General features: G+C 39.2%; 39 non-coding genes across 39 annotated transcripts; all 39 read left to right on the top strand.

The window, feature by feature from the left end:
- Positions 1–22: 22 nt before the first annotated feature.
- On the top strand, positions 23–105 carry Trnal-cag (transfer RNA leucine (anticodon CAG)). The gene has a single exon. It is a non-coding gene; the product is annotated as a tRNA-Leu (tRNA).
- A 317-nt stretch (positions 106–422) lies between these two features.
- Trnal-cag (transfer RNA leucine (anticodon CAG)) lies at positions 423–505 on the top strand. Its single transcript has one exon. It is a non-coding gene; the product is annotated as a tRNA-Leu (tRNA).
- A 707-nt stretch (positions 506–1,212) lies between these two features.
- Trnal-cag (transfer RNA leucine (anticodon CAG)) lies at positions 1,213–1,295 on the top strand. The gene has a single exon. It is a non-coding gene; the product is annotated as a tRNA-Leu (tRNA).
- A 317-nt stretch (positions 1,296–1,612) lies between these two features.
- Positions 1,613–1,695, top strand: Trnal-cag (transfer RNA leucine (anticodon CAG)). Its single transcript has one exon. It is a non-coding gene; the product is annotated as a tRNA-Leu (tRNA).
- A 317-nt stretch (positions 1,696–2,012) lies between these two features.
- Trnal-cag (transfer RNA leucine (anticodon CAG)) lies at positions 2,013–2,095 on the top strand. The gene has a single exon. It is a non-coding gene; the product is annotated as a tRNA-Leu (tRNA).
- Positions 2,096–2,412: 317 nt separating this feature from the next.
- Trnal-cag (transfer RNA leucine (anticodon CAG)) lies at positions 2,413–2,495 on the top strand. Its single transcript has one exon. It is a non-coding gene; the product is annotated as a tRNA-Leu (tRNA).
- Positions 2,496–2,810: 315 nt separating this feature from the next.
- On the top strand, positions 2,811–2,893 carry Trnal-cag (transfer RNA leucine (anticodon CAG)). The gene has a single exon. It is a non-coding gene; the product is annotated as a tRNA-Leu (tRNA).
- A 317-nt stretch (positions 2,894–3,210) lies between these two features.
- On the top strand, positions 3,211–3,293 carry Trnal-cag (transfer RNA leucine (anticodon CAG)). The gene has a single exon. It is a non-coding gene; the product is annotated as a tRNA-Leu (tRNA).
- A 317-nt stretch (positions 3,294–3,610) lies between these two features.
- On the top strand, positions 3,611–3,693 carry Trnal-cag (transfer RNA leucine (anticodon CAG)). The gene has a single exon. It is a non-coding gene; the product is annotated as a tRNA-Leu (tRNA).
- Positions 3,694–4,008: 315 nt separating this feature from the next.
- Trnal-cag (transfer RNA leucine (anticodon CAG)) lies at positions 4,009–4,091 on the top strand. The gene has a single exon. It is a non-coding gene; the product is annotated as a tRNA-Leu (tRNA).
- A 695-nt stretch (positions 4,092–4,786) lies between these two features.
- On the top strand, positions 4,787–4,869 carry Trnal-cag (transfer RNA leucine (anticodon CAG)). Its single transcript has one exon. It is a non-coding gene; the product is annotated as a tRNA-Leu (tRNA).
- Positions 4,870–5,186: 317 nt separating this feature from the next.
- Trnal-cag (transfer RNA leucine (anticodon CAG)) lies at positions 5,187–5,269 on the top strand. The gene has a single exon. It is a non-coding gene; the product is annotated as a tRNA-Leu (tRNA).
- A 317-nt stretch (positions 5,270–5,586) lies between these two features.
- On the top strand, positions 5,587–5,669 carry Trnal-cag (transfer RNA leucine (anticodon CAG)). Its single transcript has one exon. It is a non-coding gene; the product is annotated as a tRNA-Leu (tRNA).
- A 317-nt stretch (positions 5,670–5,986) lies between these two features.
- On the top strand, positions 5,987–6,069 carry Trnak-cuu (transfer RNA lysine (anticodon CUU)). The gene has a single exon. It is a non-coding gene; the product is annotated as a tRNA-Lys (tRNA).
- A 317-nt stretch (positions 6,070–6,386) lies between these two features.
- Positions 6,387–6,469, top strand: Trnal-cag (transfer RNA leucine (anticodon CAG)). The gene has a single exon. It is a non-coding gene; the product is annotated as a tRNA-Leu (tRNA).
- Positions 6,470–6,786: 317 nt separating this feature from the next.
- On the top strand, positions 6,787–6,869 carry Trnal-cag (transfer RNA leucine (anticodon CAG)). The gene has a single exon. It is a non-coding gene; the product is annotated as a tRNA-Leu (tRNA).
- A 317-nt stretch (positions 6,870–7,186) lies between these two features.
- Positions 7,187–7,269, top strand: Trnam-cau (transfer RNA methionine (anticodon CAU)). The gene has a single exon. It is a non-coding gene; the product is annotated as a tRNA-Met (tRNA).
- Positions 7,270–7,586: 317 nt separating this feature from the next.
- Positions 7,587–7,669, top strand: Trnal-cag (transfer RNA leucine (anticodon CAG)). The gene has a single exon. It is a non-coding gene; the product is annotated as a tRNA-Leu (tRNA).
- A 317-nt stretch (positions 7,670–7,986) lies between these two features.
- Positions 7,987–8,069, top strand: Trnal-cag (transfer RNA leucine (anticodon CAG)). The gene has a single exon. It is a non-coding gene; the product is annotated as a tRNA-Leu (tRNA).
- Positions 8,070–8,386: 317 nt separating this feature from the next.
- On the top strand, positions 8,387–8,469 carry Trnam-cau (transfer RNA methionine (anticodon CAU)). Its single transcript has one exon. It is a non-coding gene; the product is annotated as a tRNA-Met (tRNA).
- Positions 8,470–8,786: 317 nt separating this feature from the next.
- On the top strand, positions 8,787–8,869 carry Trnal-caa (transfer RNA leucine (anticodon CAA)). The gene has a single exon. It is a non-coding gene; the product is annotated as a tRNA-Leu (tRNA).
- Positions 8,870–9,186: 317 nt separating this feature from the next.
- Trnal-cag (transfer RNA leucine (anticodon CAG)) lies at positions 9,187–9,269 on the top strand. The gene has a single exon. It is a non-coding gene; the product is annotated as a tRNA-Leu (tRNA).
- A 317-nt stretch (positions 9,270–9,586) lies between these two features.
- On the top strand, positions 9,587–9,669 carry Trnal-cag (transfer RNA leucine (anticodon CAG)). Its single transcript has one exon. It is a non-coding gene; the product is annotated as a tRNA-Leu (tRNA).
- A 317-nt stretch (positions 9,670–9,986) lies between these two features.
- Positions 9,987–10,069, top strand: Trnal-cag (transfer RNA leucine (anticodon CAG)). Its single transcript has one exon. It is a non-coding gene; the product is annotated as a tRNA-Leu (tRNA).
- Positions 10,070–10,386: 317 nt separating this feature from the next.
- On the top strand, positions 10,387–10,469 carry Trnal-cag (transfer RNA leucine (anticodon CAG)). The gene has a single exon. It is a non-coding gene; the product is annotated as a tRNA-Leu (tRNA).
- A 317-nt stretch (positions 10,470–10,786) lies between these two features.
- On the top strand, positions 10,787–10,869 carry Trnal-cag (transfer RNA leucine (anticodon CAG)). Its single transcript has one exon. It is a non-coding gene; the product is annotated as a tRNA-Leu (tRNA).
- A 316-nt stretch (positions 10,870–11,185) lies between these two features.
- On the top strand, positions 11,186–11,268 carry Trnal-cag (transfer RNA leucine (anticodon CAG)). Its single transcript is given in 2 exon segments — positions 11,186–11,223; positions 11,233–11,268. It is a non-coding gene; the product is annotated as a tRNA-Leu (tRNA).
- A 317-nt stretch (positions 11,269–11,585) lies between these two features.
- On the top strand, positions 11,586–11,668 carry Trnal-cag (transfer RNA leucine (anticodon CAG)). Its single transcript has one exon. It is a non-coding gene; the product is annotated as a tRNA-Leu (tRNA).
- Positions 11,669–11,985: 317 nt separating this feature from the next.
- Positions 11,986–12,067, top strand: Trnar-ucg (transfer RNA arginine (anticodon UCG)). The gene has a single exon. It is a non-coding gene; the product is annotated as a tRNA-Arg (tRNA).
- Positions 12,068–12,374: 307 nt separating this feature from the next.
- On the top strand, positions 12,375–12,457 carry Trnal-cag (transfer RNA leucine (anticodon CAG)). The gene has a single exon. It is a non-coding gene; the product is annotated as a tRNA-Leu (tRNA).
- Positions 12,458–12,775: 318 nt separating this feature from the next.
- Trnal-cag (transfer RNA leucine (anticodon CAG)) lies at positions 12,776–12,858 on the top strand. The gene has a single exon. It is a non-coding gene; the product is annotated as a tRNA-Leu (tRNA).
- A 317-nt stretch (positions 12,859–13,175) lies between these two features.
- Positions 13,176–13,258, top strand: Trnal-cag (transfer RNA leucine (anticodon CAG)). Its single transcript has one exon. It is a non-coding gene; the product is annotated as a tRNA-Leu (tRNA).
- Positions 13,259–13,575: 317 nt separating this feature from the next.
- On the top strand, positions 13,576–13,658 carry Trnal-cag (transfer RNA leucine (anticodon CAG)). The gene has a single exon. It is a non-coding gene; the product is annotated as a tRNA-Leu (tRNA).
- A 317-nt stretch (positions 13,659–13,975) lies between these two features.
- On the top strand, positions 13,976–14,058 carry Trnal-cag (transfer RNA leucine (anticodon CAG)). The gene has a single exon. It is a non-coding gene; the product is annotated as a tRNA-Leu (tRNA).
- A 316-nt stretch (positions 14,059–14,374) lies between these two features.
- Positions 14,375–14,457, top strand: Trnal-cag (transfer RNA leucine (anticodon CAG)). The gene has a single exon. It is a non-coding gene; the product is annotated as a tRNA-Leu (tRNA).
- A 317-nt stretch (positions 14,458–14,774) lies between these two features.
- Positions 14,775–14,857, top strand: Trnal-cag (transfer RNA leucine (anticodon CAG)). Its single transcript has one exon. It is a non-coding gene; the product is annotated as a tRNA-Leu (tRNA).
- Positions 14,858–15,173: 316 nt separating this feature from the next.
- On the top strand, positions 15,174–15,256 carry Trnal-cag (transfer RNA leucine (anticodon CAG)). The gene is given in 2 exon segments: positions 15,174–15,211; positions 15,222–15,256. It is a non-coding gene; the product is annotated as a tRNA-Leu (tRNA).
- Positions 15,257–15,572: 316 nt separating this feature from the next.
- On the top strand, positions 15,573–15,655 carry Trnal-cag (transfer RNA leucine (anticodon CAG)). The gene has a single exon. It is a non-coding gene; the product is annotated as a tRNA-Leu (tRNA).
- A 716-nt stretch (positions 15,656–16,371) lies between these two features.
- Trnal-cag (transfer RNA leucine (anticodon CAG)) lies at positions 16,372–16,454 on the top strand. Its single transcript has one exon. It is a non-coding gene; the product is annotated as a tRNA-Leu (tRNA).
- The last annotated feature ends 7 nt before the right edge of the window (positions 16,455–16,461 follow it).

The raw sequence follows: 16,461 nt of genomic DNA, 5'->3' as shown, positions 1-16,461 counted from the left end.
AGGGCATAGGGACTGATACTGTGTCAGGATGGCCGAGCGGTCTAAGGCGCTGCATTCAGGTCGCAGTCCACTCTGTGGGCGTGGGTTCGAATCCCACTCCTGACAATATTTGCGTAAGAATTGCGTATCTGTTCTTGAGAAAAATTCCGTTTTCAAAACATTTCAATCTATCTTTATGGTTTCTTAAATATTCCACAGAAAAAGATTTTACTTCTCAAGACCGTGACAAATGCATCAGCGGGGCAGTGCGTAATGAGCTCCGTAACTCTGGTCGAAGGATCTGAGGGAGATGTCACATTTCTTCTGAAAACACTTCTGAAGAAAGAAAATATTTTCATCCACGAAATGAAATTAACGACTGGAATTAATTCTAAACTTTAAAATGAATATTACATTTTGTAGTGCATACGGACTTACGCTGTGTCAGGATGGCCGAGCGGTCTAAGGCGCTGCGTTCAGGTCGCAGTCCACTCTGTGGGCGTGGGTTCGAATCCCACTCCTTACAATATTTGCGAAAGAATAGTTTATCTGTTCTTGAAAAAAATTCCTCTTTCAAAACATTTTTATCTATCTTTATGGTTTTTTAAATATTCCACAGAAAAACATTTTATTTCTCAAAACCGCGACAAGTTTATCAGCGGGTCAGTGCGTAATGAGCTCCGTAACTCTGGTCGAAGGATCTGAGGGAGATGTCACATTTCTTCCGAAAACACTTCTGAAGAAAGAAAATATTTTCATCCAAGAAATGAAATTAACGACTGGAATTAATTCTAAACTTTAAAATGAATATTACATTTTGTAGTGCATACGTATTTATATTATGTCAGGATGGCCGAGCGGTCTAAGGTGCTTCGTTTAGGTCGCAGTCAACTCTGTGGGCGTGGTTTCGAATCCCACTCCTGACAATCTTTGAGTACAAATAGCGTATCTGTTCTTGAAAAAAATTCCTATTTCAATCTATCTTTATGGTTTCTTAAATATTCCACAGAAAAACATTTTATTTCTCAAGACCGTGACAAGTGCATCACCGGGTCAGTGCGTAATGAACTCCGTAACTCTGATCTTAAATTCTTATTGAGATGTCATATTGCTTCTGAAAACACTTCTGAAGAAAGAAACTATTTTCATCCACGAAATGAAATTAACGACTGGAATTAATTCTAAACTTTAAAATGAATATTACATTTTGTAGTGCATTGGGACTAATACTGTGTCAGGATGGCCGAGCGGTCTAAGGCGCTGCGTTCAGGTCGCAGTCCACTCTGTGGGCGTGGGTACGAATCCCACTCCTGACAATACTTGCGTAGGAATAGAGTATCTGTTCTTGAAAAAAATTCCTTTTTCAAAACATTTCAATCTATCTTTATGGTTTCTTAAATATTCCATAGAAAAACATTTTATTTCTCAAGACCGTGACAAGTGCATCAGCGGGTCAGTGCGTAATGAACTCCGTAACTCTGGTCGACGGATCTGTGGGAGATGTCACATTTCTTCTGAAAACCATTCTGAAGAAAGGAAATATTTTCATCCACGAAATGAAATTCACGACTGGAATTAATTCTAAACTTTAAAATGAATATTACATTTTGTAGGGTATACGGACGGATATTGTGTCAGAATGGCCGAGCGGTCTAAGGCGCTGCGTTCAGGTCGCAGTCCACTCTGTGGGCGTGGGTTCGAATCCCACTCCTGACAATATTTGCGTAAGAATAGCGTATCTGTTCTTGAAAAAAATTCCTTTTTCAAAACATTTCAATCTATCTTTATGGTTTCTTAAATATTCCACAGAAAAACATTTTATTTCTCAAGACCGTGACAAGTGCATCAGCGGGTCAGTGCGTAATGAGCTCCGTAACTCTGGTCGAAGGATCTGAGGGAAATGTAACATTTCTTCTGAAAACCATTCTGAAGAAAGGAAATATTTTCATCCACGAAATGAAATTCACGACTGGAATTAATTCTAAACTTTAAAATGAATATTACATTTTGTAGGGCATACGGACGGATATTGTGTCAGGATGGCCGAGCGGTCTAAGGCGCTGCGTTCAGGTCGCAGTCCACTCTGTGGGCGTGGGTTCGAATCCCACTCCTGACAATATTTGCGTAAGAATAGCGTATCTGTTCTTGAAAAAAATTCCTTTTTCAAAACATTTCAATCTATCTTTATGGTTTCTTAAATATTCCACAGAAAAACATTTTATTTCTCAAGACCGTGACAAGTGCATCAGCGGGTCAGTGCGTAATCAGCTCCGTTACTCTGGTCGAAGGATCTGAGGGAGATGTAACATTTCTTCTGAAAACCATTCTGAAGAAAGGAAATATTTTCATCCACTAAATAAAATTCATGACTGGAATTAATTCTAAACTTTAAAATGAATATTACATTTTGTAGGGCATACGGACGGATATTGTGTCAGGATGGCCGAGCGGTCTAAGGCGCTGCGTTCAGGTCGGAGTCCACTCTGTGGGCGTGGGTTCGAATCCCACTCCTGACAATACTTGCGTAAGAATAGCGTATCTGTTCTTGAAAAAAATTATTTTATCAAAACATTTCAATCTACTTTGTGGTTTCTTAAATATTCCACAGAAAAAGATTTTATTTCTCAAGACCGTGCAAGTGCATCAGCGGGTCAGTGCGTTATGAGCTCCGTAACTCTGGTCGAATGATCTGAGAGAGATGTCACATTTCTTCTGAAAACCATTCTGAAGAAAGGAAATATTTTCATCCACGAAATGAAATTCACGACTGGAATTAATTCTAAACTTTAAAATGAATATTACATTTTGTAGGGTATACGGACGGATATTGTGTCAGAATGGCCGAGCGGTCTAAGGCGCTGCGTTCAGGTCGCAGTCCACTCTGTGGGCGTGGGTTCGAATCCCACTCCTGACAATATTTGCGTAAGAATAGCGTATCTGTTCTTGAAAAAAATTCCTTTTTCAAAACATTTCAATCTATCTTTATGGTTTCTTAAATATTCCACAGAAAAACATTTTATTTCTCAAGACCGTGACAAGTGCATCAGCGGGTCAGTGCGTAATGAGCTCCGTAACTCTGGTCGAAGGATCTGAGGGAAATGTAACATTTCTTCTGAAAACCATTCTGAAGAAAGGAAATATTTTCATCCACGAAATGAAATTCACGACTGGAATTAATTCTAAACTTTAAAATGAATATTACATTTTGTAGGGCATACGGACGGATATTGTGTCAGGATGGCCGAGCGGTCTAAGGCGCTGCGTTCAGGTCGCAGTCCACTCTGTGGGCGTGGGTTCGAATCCCACTCCTGACAATATTTGCGTAAGAATAGCGTATCTGTTCTTGAAAAAAATTCCTTTTTCAAAACATTTCAATCTATCTTTATGGTTTCTTAAATATTCCACAGAAAAACATTTTATTTCTCAAGACCGTGACAAGTGCATCAGCGGGTCAGTGCGTAATCAGCTCCGTTACTCTGGTCGAAGGATCTGAGGGAGATGTAACATTTCTTCTGAAAACCATTCTGAAGAAAGGAAATATTTTCATCCACTAAATAAAATTCATGACTGGAATTAATTCTAAACTTTAAAATGAATATTACATTTTGTAGGGCATACGGACGGATATTGTGTCAGGATGGCCGAGCGGTCTAAGGCGCTGCGTTCAGGTCGGAGTCCACTCTGTGGGCGTGGGTTCGAATCCCACTCCTGACAATACTTGCGTAAGAATAGCGTATCTGTTCTTGAAAAAAATTATTTTATCAAAACATTTCAATCTACTTTGTGGTTTCTTAAATATTCCACAGAAAAAGATTTTATTTCTCAAGACCGTGCAAGTGCATCAGCGGGTCAGTGCGTTATGAGCTCCGTAACTCTGGTCGAATGATCTGAGAGAGATGTCACATTTCTTCTGAAAACCATTCTGAAGAAAGGAAATATTTTCATCCACGAAATGAAATTCACGACTGGAATTAATTCTAAACTTTAAAATAAATATTACATTTTGTAGGGCATACAGACGGATAATGTGTCAGGATGGCCGAGCGGTCTAAGGTGCTGCGTTCAGGTCGCAGTCCACTCTGTGGGCGTGGGTTCGAATCCCACTCCTGACAATATTTGCGTAAGAATAGCGTATCTGTTCTTTAAAAAAACTCCTTTTTCAAAACATTTTTATCTATCTTTATGGTTTCTTAAATATTCCACACAAAAACATTTTATTTCTCAAGACCCTGACAAGTGCATCAGCGGGTCAATGCGTAATGAGCTCCGTAACTCTGCTCGTAAGTTGTGAGGGAGATGTCACATCACTTCTGAAGAAAGAAAATTTTTTCATCCACGAAATGAAATTAACGACTGGAATTAATTCTAAACTTTAAAATGAATATTACATTTTGTTGTGCATACGTATTTATACTATGTCAGGATGGCCGAACGTCCTAAGCCGCTTCGTTTAGGCCGCAGTCCACTCTGTGGGCGTTTGTTCGAATCCCACTAATGACAATCTTTGAGAACAAATAGCGTATCTGTTCTTGAAAAAAATTCCTATTTCAATCTATCTTTATGGTTTCTTAAATATTCCACAGAAAAACATTTTATTTCTCAAGACCGTGACAAGTGCATCAGCGGGTCAGTGCGTAATGAGCTCCGTAACTCTGGTCGAAGGATCTGAGGGAGATGTCACATTGCATCTGAAAACACTTCTGAAGAAAGAAACTATTTTCATCCACGAAATGAAATTAACGACTGGAATTAATTCTAAACTTTAAAATGAATATTACATTTTGTAGTGCATTGGGACTAATACTGTGTCAGGATGGCCGAGCGGTCTAAGGCGCTGCGTTCAGGTCGCAGTCCACTCTGTAGGCGTGGGTTCAAATCCCACTCCTGACAATATTTGCGTAAGAATAGCGTTTCTGTTCTTGAAAAAAATTCCTTTTTCAAAACATTTCAATCTATCTTTATGGTTTCTTAAATATTCCACAGAAAAACATTTTATTTCTCAAGACCGTGACAAGTGCATCAGCGGGTCAGTGCGTAATGAGCTCCGTTACTCTGGTCGAAGGATCTGAGGGAGATGTAACATTTCTTCTGAAAACCATTCTGAAGAAAGGAAATATTTTCATCCACTAAATGAAATTCACGGCTGGAATTAATTCTAAACTTTAAAATGAATATTACATTTTGTAGGGCATACGGACGGATATTGTGTCAGGATGGCCGAGCGGTCTAAGGCGCTGCGTTCAGGTCGCAGTCCACTCTGTGGGCGTGGGTTCGAATCCCACTCCTGACAATATTTGCGTAAGAATAGCGTATCTGTTCTTGGAAAAAATTCCTTTTTCAAAACATTTCAATCTATCTTTATGGTTTCTTAAATATTCCACAGAAAAACATTTTATTTCTCAACACCGTGACAAGTGCATCAGCGGGTCAGTGCGTAATGAGCTCCGTAACTCTGGTCGAAATATCTGAGGGAGATGTAACATTTCTTCTGAAAACACTTCTGAAGAAAGAAACTATTTTCATCCACGAAATGAAATTCACGACTGGAATTAATTCTAAACTTTAAAATGAATATTACATTTTGTAGGGCATACGGACGGATATTGTGTCAGGATGGCCGAGGGGTCTAAGGCGCTGCGTTCAGGTCGCAGTCCACTCTGTGGGCGTGGGTTCGAATCCCACTCCTGACAATATTTGCGTAAGAATAGCGTATGTGTTCTTGAAAAAAATTCCTTTTTCAAAACATTTCAATCTATCTTTATGGTTTCTTAAATATTCCACAGAAAAACATTTTATTTCTCAAGACCATGACAAGTGCATCAGCGGGTCAGTGCGTAATGAGCTCCGTAACTCTGGTCGAAGGATCTGAGGGAGATGTAACATTTCTTCTGAAAACCATTCTGAAGAAAGGAAATATTTTCATCCACGAAATGAAATTAACGACTGGAATTAATTCTAAACTTTAAAATGAATATTACATTTTGTAGTGCATTGGGACTAATACTGTGTCAGGATGGCCGAGCGGTCTAAGGCGCTGCGTTCTTGTCGCAGTCCACTCTGTGGGCGTGGGTTCGAATCCCACTCCTGACAATATTTGCGTAAGAATAGCGTATCTGTTCTTGAAAAAAATTCCTTTTTCAAAACATTTCAATCTATCTTTATGGTTTCTTAAATATTCCACAGAAAAACATTTTATTTCTCAACACCGTGACAAGTGCATCAGCGGGTCAGTGCGTAATGAGCTCCGTAACTCTGGTCGAAATATCTGAGGGAGATGTAACATTTCTTCTGAAAACACTTCTGAAGAAAGAAACTATTTTCATCCACGAAATGAAATTCACGACTGGAATTAATTCTAAACTTTAAAATGAATATTACATTTTGTAGGGCATACGGACGGATATTGTGTCAGGATGGCCGAGGGGTCTAAGGCGCTGCGTTCAGGTCGCAGTCCACTCTGTGGGCGTGGGTTCGAATCCCACTCCTGACAATATTTGCGTAAGAATAGCGTATGTGTTCTTGAAAAAAATTCCTTTTTCAAAACATTTCAATCTATCTTTATGGTTTCTTAAATATTCCACAGAAAAACATTTTATTTCTCAAGACCATGACAAGTGCATCAGCGGGTCAGTGCGTAATGAGCTCCGTAACTCTGGTCGAAGGATCTGAGGGAGATGTAACATTTCTTCTGAAAACCATTCTGAAGAAAGGAAATATTTTCATCCACGAAATGAAATTAACGACTGGAATTAATTCTAAACTTTAAAATGAATATTACATTTTGTAGTGCATTGGGACTAATACTGTGTCAGGATGGCCGAGCGGTCTAAGGCGCTGCGTTCAGGTCGCAGTCCACTCTGTGGGCGTGGGTTCGAATCCCACTCCTGACAATATTTGCGTAAGAATAGCGTATCTGTTCTTGAAAAAAATTCCTTTTTCAAAACATTTCAATCTATCTTTATGGTTTCTTAAATATTCCACAGAAAAACATTTTATTTCTCAACACCGTGACAAGTGCATCAGCGGGTCAGTGCGTAATAAGCTCCGTAACTCTGGTCGAAATATCTGAGGGAGATGTAACATTTCTTCTGAAAACACTTCTGAAGAAAGAAACTATTTTCATCCACGAAATGAAATTCACGACTGGGATTAATTCTAAACTTTAAAATGAATATTAAATTTTGTAGGGCATAGGGACTGATACTGTGTCAGGATGGCCGAGCGGTCTAAGGCGCTGCGTTCATGTCGCAGTCCACTCTGTGGGCGTGGGTTCGAATCCCACTCCTGACAATATTTGCGTAAGAATAGCGTATCTGTTCTTGAAAAAAATTCCTTTTTCAAAACATTTCAATCTATCTTTATGGTTTCTTAAATATTCCACAGAAAAACATTTTATTTCTCAACACCGTGACAAGTGCATCAGCGGGTCAGTGCGTAATGAGCTCCGTAACTCTGGTCGAAATATCTGAGGGAGATGTAACATTTCTTCTGAAAACCATTCTGAAGAAAGAAAATATTTTCATCCACGAAATGAAATTATCGACTGGAATTAATTCTAAACTTTAAAATGAATATTACATTTTGTAGGGCATACGGTCGGATATTGTGTCAGGATGGCCGAGCGGTCTAAGGCGCTGCGTTCAGGTCGCAGTCCACGCTGTGGGCGTGGGTTCGAATCCCACTCCTGACAATATTTGCGTAAGAATAGCGTATGTGTTCTTGAAAAAAATTCCTTTTTCAAAACATTTCAATCTATCTTTATGGTTTCTTAAATATTCCACAGAAAAACATTTTATTTCTCAAGACCATGACAAGTGCATCAGCGGGTCAGTGCGTAATGAGCTTCGTAACTCTGGTCGAAGGATCTGAGGGAGATGTAACATTTCTTCTGAAAACCATTCTGAAGAAAGGAAATATTTTCATCCACGAAATGAAATTAACGACTGGAATTAATTCTAAACTTTAAAATGAATATTACATTTTGTAGTGCATTGGGACTAATACTGTGTAAGGATGGCCGAGCGGTCTAAGGCGCTGCGTTCAGGTCGCAGTCCACTCTGTGGGCGTGGGTTCGAATCCCACTCCTGACAATATTTGCGTAAGAATAGCGTATCTGTTCTTGAAAAAAATTCCTTTTTCAAAACATTTCAATCTATCTTTATGGTTTCTTAAATATTTCACAGAAAAACATTTTATTTCTCAACACCGTGACAAGTGCATCAGCGGGTCAGTGCGTAATAAGCTCCGTAACTCTGGTCGAAATATCTGAGGGAGATGTAACATTTCTTCTGAAAACACTTCTGAAGAAAGAAACTATTTTCATCCACGAAATGAAATTCACGACTGGGATTAATTCTAAACTTTAAAATGAATATTAAATTTTGTAGGGCATAGGGACTGATACTGTGTCAGGATGGCCGAGCGGTCTAAGGCGCTGCGTTCATGTCGCAGTCCACTCTGTGGGCGTGGGTTCGAATCCCACTCCTGACAATATTTGCGTAAGAATAGCGTATCTGTTCTTGAAAAAAATTCCTTTTTCAAAACATTTCAATCTATCTTTATGGTTTCTTAAATATTCCACAGAAAAACATTTTATTTCTCAACACCGTGACAAGTGCATCAGCGGGTCAGTGCGTAATGAGCTCCGTAACTAAGGTCGAAATATCTGAGGGAGATGTAACATTTCTTCTGAAAACACTTCTGAAGAAAGAAACTATTTTCATCCACGAAATGAAATTCACGACTGGAATTAATTCTAAACTTTAAAATGAATATTACATTTTGTAGGGCATACGGACGGATATTGTGTCAGGATGGCCGAGGGGTCTAAGGCGCTGCGTTCAAGTCGCAGTCCACTCTGTGGGCGTGGGTTCGAATCCCACTCCTGACAATATTTGCGTAAGAATAGCGTATGTGTTCTTGAAAAAAATTCCTTTTTCAAAACATTTCAATCTATATTTATGGTTTCTTAAATATTCCACAGAAAAACATTGTATTTCTCAAGACCATGACAAGTGCATCAGCGGGTCAGTGCGTAATGAGCTCCGTAACTCTGGTCGAAATATCTGAGGGAGATGTAACATTTCTTCTGAAAACACTTCTGAAGAAAGAAACTATTTTCATCCACGAAATGCAATTAACGACTGGGATTAATTCTAAACTTTAAAATGAATATTACATTTTGTAGGGCATACGGTCGGATATTGTGTCAGGATGGCCGAGCGGTCTAAGGCGCTGCGTTCAGGTCGCAGTCCACGCTGTGGGCGTGGGTTCGAATCCCACTCCTGACAATATTTGCGTAAGAATAGCGTATGTGTTCTTGAAAAAAATTCCTTTTTCAAAACATTTCAATCTATCTTTATGGTTTCTTAAATATTCCACAGAAAAACATTTTATTTCTCAAGACCATGACAAGTGCATCAGCGGGTCAGTGCGTAATGAGCTCCGTAACTCTGGTCGAAATATCTGAGGAAGATGTAACATTTCTTCTGAAAACACTTCTGAACAAAGAAACTATTTTCATCCACGAAATGAAATTCACGACTGGAATTAATTCTAAACTTTAAAATGAATATTACATTTTGTAGGGCATACGGACGGATATTGTGTCAGGATGGCCGAGGGGTCTAAGCCGCTGCGTTCAGGTCGCAGTCCACTCTGTGGGCGTGGGTTCAAATCCCACTCCTGACAATATTTGCGTAAGAATAGCGTATCTGTTCTTGAAAAAAAGTCATTTTTCAAAACATTTCAATCTATCTTTATGGTTTCTTAAATATTCCACAGAAAAACATTTTATTTCTCAAGACCGTGACAAGTGCATCAGCGGGTCAATGCGTAATGAGCTACGTAACTCTGATTGTATGTTCTGAGGGAGATGTCACATTGCATCTGAAAACACTTCTGAAGAAAGAAACTATTTTCATCCACGAAATGCAATTAACGACTGGGATTAATTCTAAACTTTAAAATGAATATTACATTTTGTAGGGCATACGGTCGGATATTGTGTCAGGATGGCCGAGCGGTCTAAGGCGCTGCGTTCAGGTCGCAGTCCACGCTGTGGGCGTGGGTTCGAATCCCACTCCTGACAATATTTGCGTAAGAATAGCGTATCTGTTCTTGAAAAAAATTCCTTTTTCAAAACATTTCAATCTATCTTTATGGTTTCTTAAATATTCCACAGAAAAACATTTTATTTCTCAAGGCCGTGACAAGTGCATCAGCGGATCAGTGCGTAATGAGGTCCGTTACTCTGGTCGAAGGATCTGAGGGAGATGTCACATTGCATCTGAAAACACTTCTGAAGAAAGAAACTATTTTCATCCACGAAATGCAATTAACGACTGGGATTAATTCTAAACTTTAAAATGAATATTACATTTTGTAGGGCATACGGTCGGATATTGTGTCAGGATGGCCGAGCGGTCTAAGGCGCTGCGTTCAGGTCGCAGTCCACGCTGTGGGCGTGGGTTCGAATCCCACTCCTGACAATATTTGCGTAAGAATAGCGTATCTGTTCTTGAAAAAAATTCCTTTTTCAAAACATTTCAATCTATCTTTATGGTTTCTTAAATATTCCACAGAAAACCATTTTATTTCTCAAGACCATGACAAGTGCATCAGCGGGTCAGTGCGTAATGAGCTCCGTAACTCTGGTCGAAGGATCTGAGGGAGATGTAACATTTCTTCTGAAAACCATTCTGAAGAAAGGAAATATTTTCATCCACGAAATGAAATTAACGACTGGAATTAATTCTAAACTTTAAAATGAATATTACATTTTGTAGTGCATTGGGACTAACACTGTGTCAGGATGGCCGAGCGGTCTAAGGCGCTGCGTTCAGGTCGCAGTCCACTCTGTGGGCGGGGGTTCGAATCCCACTCCTGACAATATTTGCGTAAGAATAGTGTATCTGTTCTTGAAAAAAATTCCTTTTCAAAACATTTCAATCTATCTTTATAGTTTCTTAAATATTCCACAGAAAAACATTTTATTTCTCAAGACCGTGACAAGTGCATCAGCGCGTCAATGCGTAATGAGCTACGTAACTCTGATCGTATGTTCTGAGGGAGATGTCACATTGCATCTGAAAACAATTCTGAAGAAAGAAACTATTTTCATCCACGAAATGCAATTAACGACTGGGATTAATTCTAAACTTTAAAAAGAATATTAAATTTTGTAGGGCATAGGGACTGATACTGTGTCAGGATGGCCGAGCGGTCTAAGGCGCTGCGTTCAGGTCGATATCCACTCTGTGGACGTGGGTTCGAATCCCACTCCTGACAATATTTGCGTAAGAATTGCGTATCTGTTCTTGAAAAAAATTCCGTTTTCAAAACATTTCAATCTATCTTTATGGTTTCTTAAATATTCCACAGAAAAAGATATTATTTCTTAAGACCGTGACAAATGCATCAGCGGGTCAGTGCGTAATGAGCTTCGTAACTCGGGTCGAAGGATCTGAGGGAGATGTCACATTTCTTCTGAAAACACTTCTGAAGAAAGAAAATATTTTCATCCACGAAATGAAATTAACGACTGGAATTAATTCTAAACTTTAAAATGAATATTACATTTTGTAGTGCATACGGACTTACGCTGTGTCAGGATGGCCGAGCGGTCTAAGGCGCTGCGTTCAGGTCGCAGTCCACTCTGTGGGCGTGGGTTCGAATCCCACTCCTTACAATGTTTGCGAAAGAATAGTTTATCTGTTCTTGAAAAAAATTCCTATTTCAAAACATTTTTATCTATCTTTATGGTTTCTTAAATATTCCACAGAAAAACATTTTATTTCTCAAGACCGTGACAAGTTTATCAGCGGGTCAGTGCGTAATGAGCTCCGTAACTCTGGTCGAAGGATCTGAGGGAGATGTCACATTTCTTCCGAAAACACTTCTGAAGAAAGAAAATATTTTCATCCACGAAATGAAATTAACGACTGGAATTAATTCTAAACTTTAAAATGAATATTACATTTTGTAGTGCATACGTATTTATACTATGTCAGGATGGCCGAGCGGTCAAGGTGCTTCGTTTCGGTCGCAGTCCACTCTGTGGGCGTGGGTTCGAATCCCACTCCTGACAATCTTTGAGTACACATAGCGTATCTGTTCTTGAAAAAAATTCCTATTTCAATCTATCTTTATGGTTTCTTAAATATTCCACAGATAAACATTTTATTTTTCAAGACCGTGACAAGTGCATCACCGGGTCAGTGCGTAATGAACTTCGTAAATCTGATCTTAAGTTCTGATTGAGATGTCATATTGCTTCTGAAAACACTTCTGAAGAAAGAAACTATTTTCATCCACGAAATGAAATTAACGACTGGAATTAATTCTAAACTTTAAAATGAATATTACATTTTGTAGTGCATTGGGACTAATACTGTGTCAGGATGGCCGAGCGGTCTAAGGCGCTGCGTTCAGGTCGCCGTCCACTCTGTGGGCGTGGGTTCGAATCCCAGTCCTGACAATATTTGCGTAAGAATAGCGTATCTGTTCTTGAAAAAAAATTCCTTTTTCAAAACATTTCAATCTATCTTTATGGTTTCTTAAATATTCCACAGAAAAACATTTTATTTCTCAAGACCGTGACAAGTGCATCAGCGGGTCAATGCGTAATGAGCTACGTAACTCTGATCGTATGTTCTGAGGGAGATGTCACATTGCATCTGAAAACACTTCTGTAGAAAGAAACTATTTTCATCCACGAAATGAAATTAACGACTGCAATTAATTCTAAACTTTAAAATAAATATTACATTTTGTAGTGCATTGGGACTAATACTGTGTCAGGATGGCCGAGCGGTCTAAGGCGCTGCGTTCAGGTCGCAGTCCACTCTGTGGGGGTGGGTACGAATCCCACTCCTGACAATACTTGCGTAGGAATAGCGTATCTGTTCTTGAAAAAAATTCCTTTTTCAAAACATTTCAATCTATCTTTATGGTTTCTTAAATATTCCACAGAAAAACATTTTACTTCTCAAGACCGTGACAAGTGCATCAGCGGGTCAATGCGTAATGAACTCCGTAACTCTGGTCGTATGTTCTGAGATAGATGTCACATTGCATCTGAAAACACTTCTGTAGAAAGAAACTATTTTCATCCACGAAATGAAATTAACGACTGCAATTAATTCTAAACTTTAAAATGAATATTACATTTTGTAGTGCATTGGGACTAATACTGTGTCAGGATGGCCGAGCGGTCTAAGGCGCTGCGTTCAGGTCGCAGTCCACTCTGTGGGGGTGGGTACGAATCCCACTCCTGACAATACTTGCGTAGGAATAGCGTATCTGTTCTTGAAAAAAATTCCTTTTTCAAAACATTTCAATCTATCTTTATGGTTTCTTAAATATTCCACAGAAAAACATTTTATTTCTCAAGACCGTGACAAGTGCATCAGCGGGTCAATGCGTAATGAGCTACGTAACTCTGATCGTATGTTCTGAGGGAGATGTCACATTTCTTCTGAAAACCATTCTGACGAAAGGAAATATTTTCATCCACGAAATGAAATTCAAGACTGGAATTAATTCTAAACTTTAAAATGAATATTACATTTTGTAGGGCATACGGACGGATATTGTGTCAGGATGGCCGAGCGGTCTAAGGCGCTGCGTTCAGGTCGCAGTCCACTCTGTGGGCGTGGGTTCGAATCCCACTCCTGACAATATTTGCGTAAGAATAGCGTATCTGTTCTTGAAAAAAATTCCTTTTTCAAAACATTTCAATCTATCTTTATGGTTTCTTAAATATTCCAAAGAAAAACATTTTATTTCTCAAGACCGTGACAAGTGCATCAGCGGGTCAGTGCGTAATCAGCTCCGTAACTCTGGTCGAAGGATCTGAGGGAGATGTCACATTGCATCTGAAAACACTTCTGAAGAAAGAAACTATTTTCATCCACGAAATGAAATTCACGACTGGAATTAATTCTAAACTTTAAAATGAATATTACATTTTGTAGGGTATACGGACGGATATTGTGTCAGGATGTCCGAGCGGTCTAAGGCGCTGCGTTCAGGTCGCAGTCCACTCTGTGGGCGTGGGTTCGAATCCCACTTCTGACAATACTTGCGTAAGAATAGCGTATCTGTTCTTGAAAAAGATTCCTTTTTCAAAACATTTCAATCTATCTTTATGGTTTCTTAAATATTCAACAGAAAAACATTTCATTTCTCAAGACCGTGACAAGTGCATCAGCGGGTCATTGCGTAATGAGCTCCGTTACTCTGGTCGAAGGATCTGAGGGAAATTAACATTTCTTCTAAAAACCATTCTGAAGAAAGGAAATATTTTCATCCACGAAATGAAATTCACGACTGGAATTAATTCTAAACTTTAAAATGAATATTACATTTTGTAGGGCATACGGACGGATATTGTGTCAGGATGGCCGAGCGGTCTAAGGCGCTGCGTTCAGGTCGCAGTCCACTCTGTGGGCGTGGGTTCGAATCCCACTCCTGACAATATTTGCGTAAGAATAGCGTATCTGTTCTTGAAAAAAATTCCTTTTTCAAAACATTTCAATCTATTTTTATGGTTTCTTAAATATTCCACAGAAAAACATTTTATTTCTCAAGACCGTGACAAGTGCATCAGCGGGTCAGTGCGTAATCAGCTCCGTAACTCTGGTCGAAGGATCTGAGGGAGATGTCACATTGCATCTGAAAACACTTCTGAAGAAAGAAACTATTTTCATCCACGAAATGAAATTCACGACTGGAATTAATTCTAAACTTTAAAATGAATATTACATTTTGTAGGGTATACGGACGGATATTGTGTCAGGATGGCCGAGCGGTCTAAGGCGCTGCGTTCAGGTCGCAGTCCACTCTGTGGGCGTGGGTTCGAATCCCACTTCTGACAATACTTGCGTAAGAATAGCGTATCTGTTCTTGAAAAAGATTCCTTTTTCAAAACATTTCAATCTATCTTTATGGTTTCTTAAATATTCAACAGAAAAACATTTCATTTCTCAAGACCGTGACAAGTGCATCAGCGGGTCAGTGCGTAATGAGCTCCGTTACTCTGGTCGAAGGATCTGAGGGAAATTAACATTTCTTCTGAAAACCATTCTGAAGAAAGGAAATATTTTCATCCACGAAATGAAATTCACGACTGGAATTAATTCTAAACTTTAAAATGAATATTACATTTTGTAGGGCATACGGACGGATATTGTGTCAGGATGGCCGAGCGGTCTAAGGCGCTAGATTCAGGTCGCAGTCCACTCTGTGGGCGTGGGTTCGAATCCCACTCCTGACAATATTTGCGTAAGAATAGCGTATCTGTTCTTGAAAAAATTCCTTTTTCAAAACATTTCAATCTGTCTTTATGGTTTCTTAAATATTCCACAGAAAAAGATTTTATTTCTCAAGACCATGACAAGTGCATCAGCGTGTCAGCGCGTAATGAGCTTCGTTACTCTGGCCGAAGGATCTGAGGGAGATGTAACATTTCTTCTGAAAACCATTCTGAAGAAAGGAAATATTTTCATCCACTAAATAAAATTCATGACTGGAATTAATTCTAAACTTTAAAATGAATATTACATTTTGTAGGGCATACGGACGGATATTGTGTCAGGATGGCCGAGCGGTCTAAGGCGCTGCGTTCAGGTCGCAGTCCACTCTGTGGGCGTGGGTTCGAATCCCACTCCTGACAATACTTGCGTAAGAATATCGTATCTGTTCTTGAAAAAAATTCCTTTTTCAAAACATTTCAATCTACTTTGTGGTTTCTTAAATATTCCACAGAAAAAGATTTTATTTCTCAAGACCGTGACAAGTGCATCAGCGGGTCAATGCGTAATGAGCTACGTAACTCTGATCGTATGTTCTGAGGGAGATGTCACATTGCATCTGAAAACACTTCTGTAGAAAGAAACTATTTTCATCCACGAAATGAAATTAACGACTGCAATTAATTCTAAACTTTAAAATGAATATTACATTTTGTAGTGCATTGGTACTAATACTGTGTCAGGATGGCCGAGCGGTCTAAGGCGCTGCGTTCAGGTCGCAGTCCACTCTGTGAGGGTGGGTACGAATCCCACTCCTGACAATACTTGCGTAGGAATAGCGTATCTGTTCTTGAAAAAAATTCCTTTTTCAAAACATTTCAATCTATCTTTATGGTTTCTTAAATATTCCACAGAAAAACATTTTATTTCTCAAGACCGTGACAAGTGCATCAGCGGGTCAATGCGTAATGAACTCCGTAACTCTGGTCGTATGTTCTGAGATAGATGTCACATTGCATCTGAAAACACTTCTGAAGAAAGAAACTATTTTCATCCATGAAATGAAATTAACGACTGCAATTAATTCTAAACTTTAAAATGAATATTACATTTTGTAGTGCATTGGGACTAATAGTGTGTCAGGATGGCCGAGCGGTCTAAGGCGCTGCGTTCAGGTCGCAGTCCACTATGTGGGGGTGGGTACGAATCCCACTCCTGACAATACTTG

This window comes from Argiope bruennichi, chromosome 8 (genome assembly GCF_947563725.1).
Source record: "Argiope bruennichi chromosome 8, qqArgBrue1.1, whole genome shotgun sequence".
Lineage (NCBI taxonomy): Eukaryota > Metazoa > Arthropoda > Arachnida > Araneae > Araneidae > Argiope > Argiope bruennichi.
The sequence above is the reverse complement of the archived record's forward strand: the minus strand, read 5'-3'. Positions and strand labels throughout refer to the sequence as shown.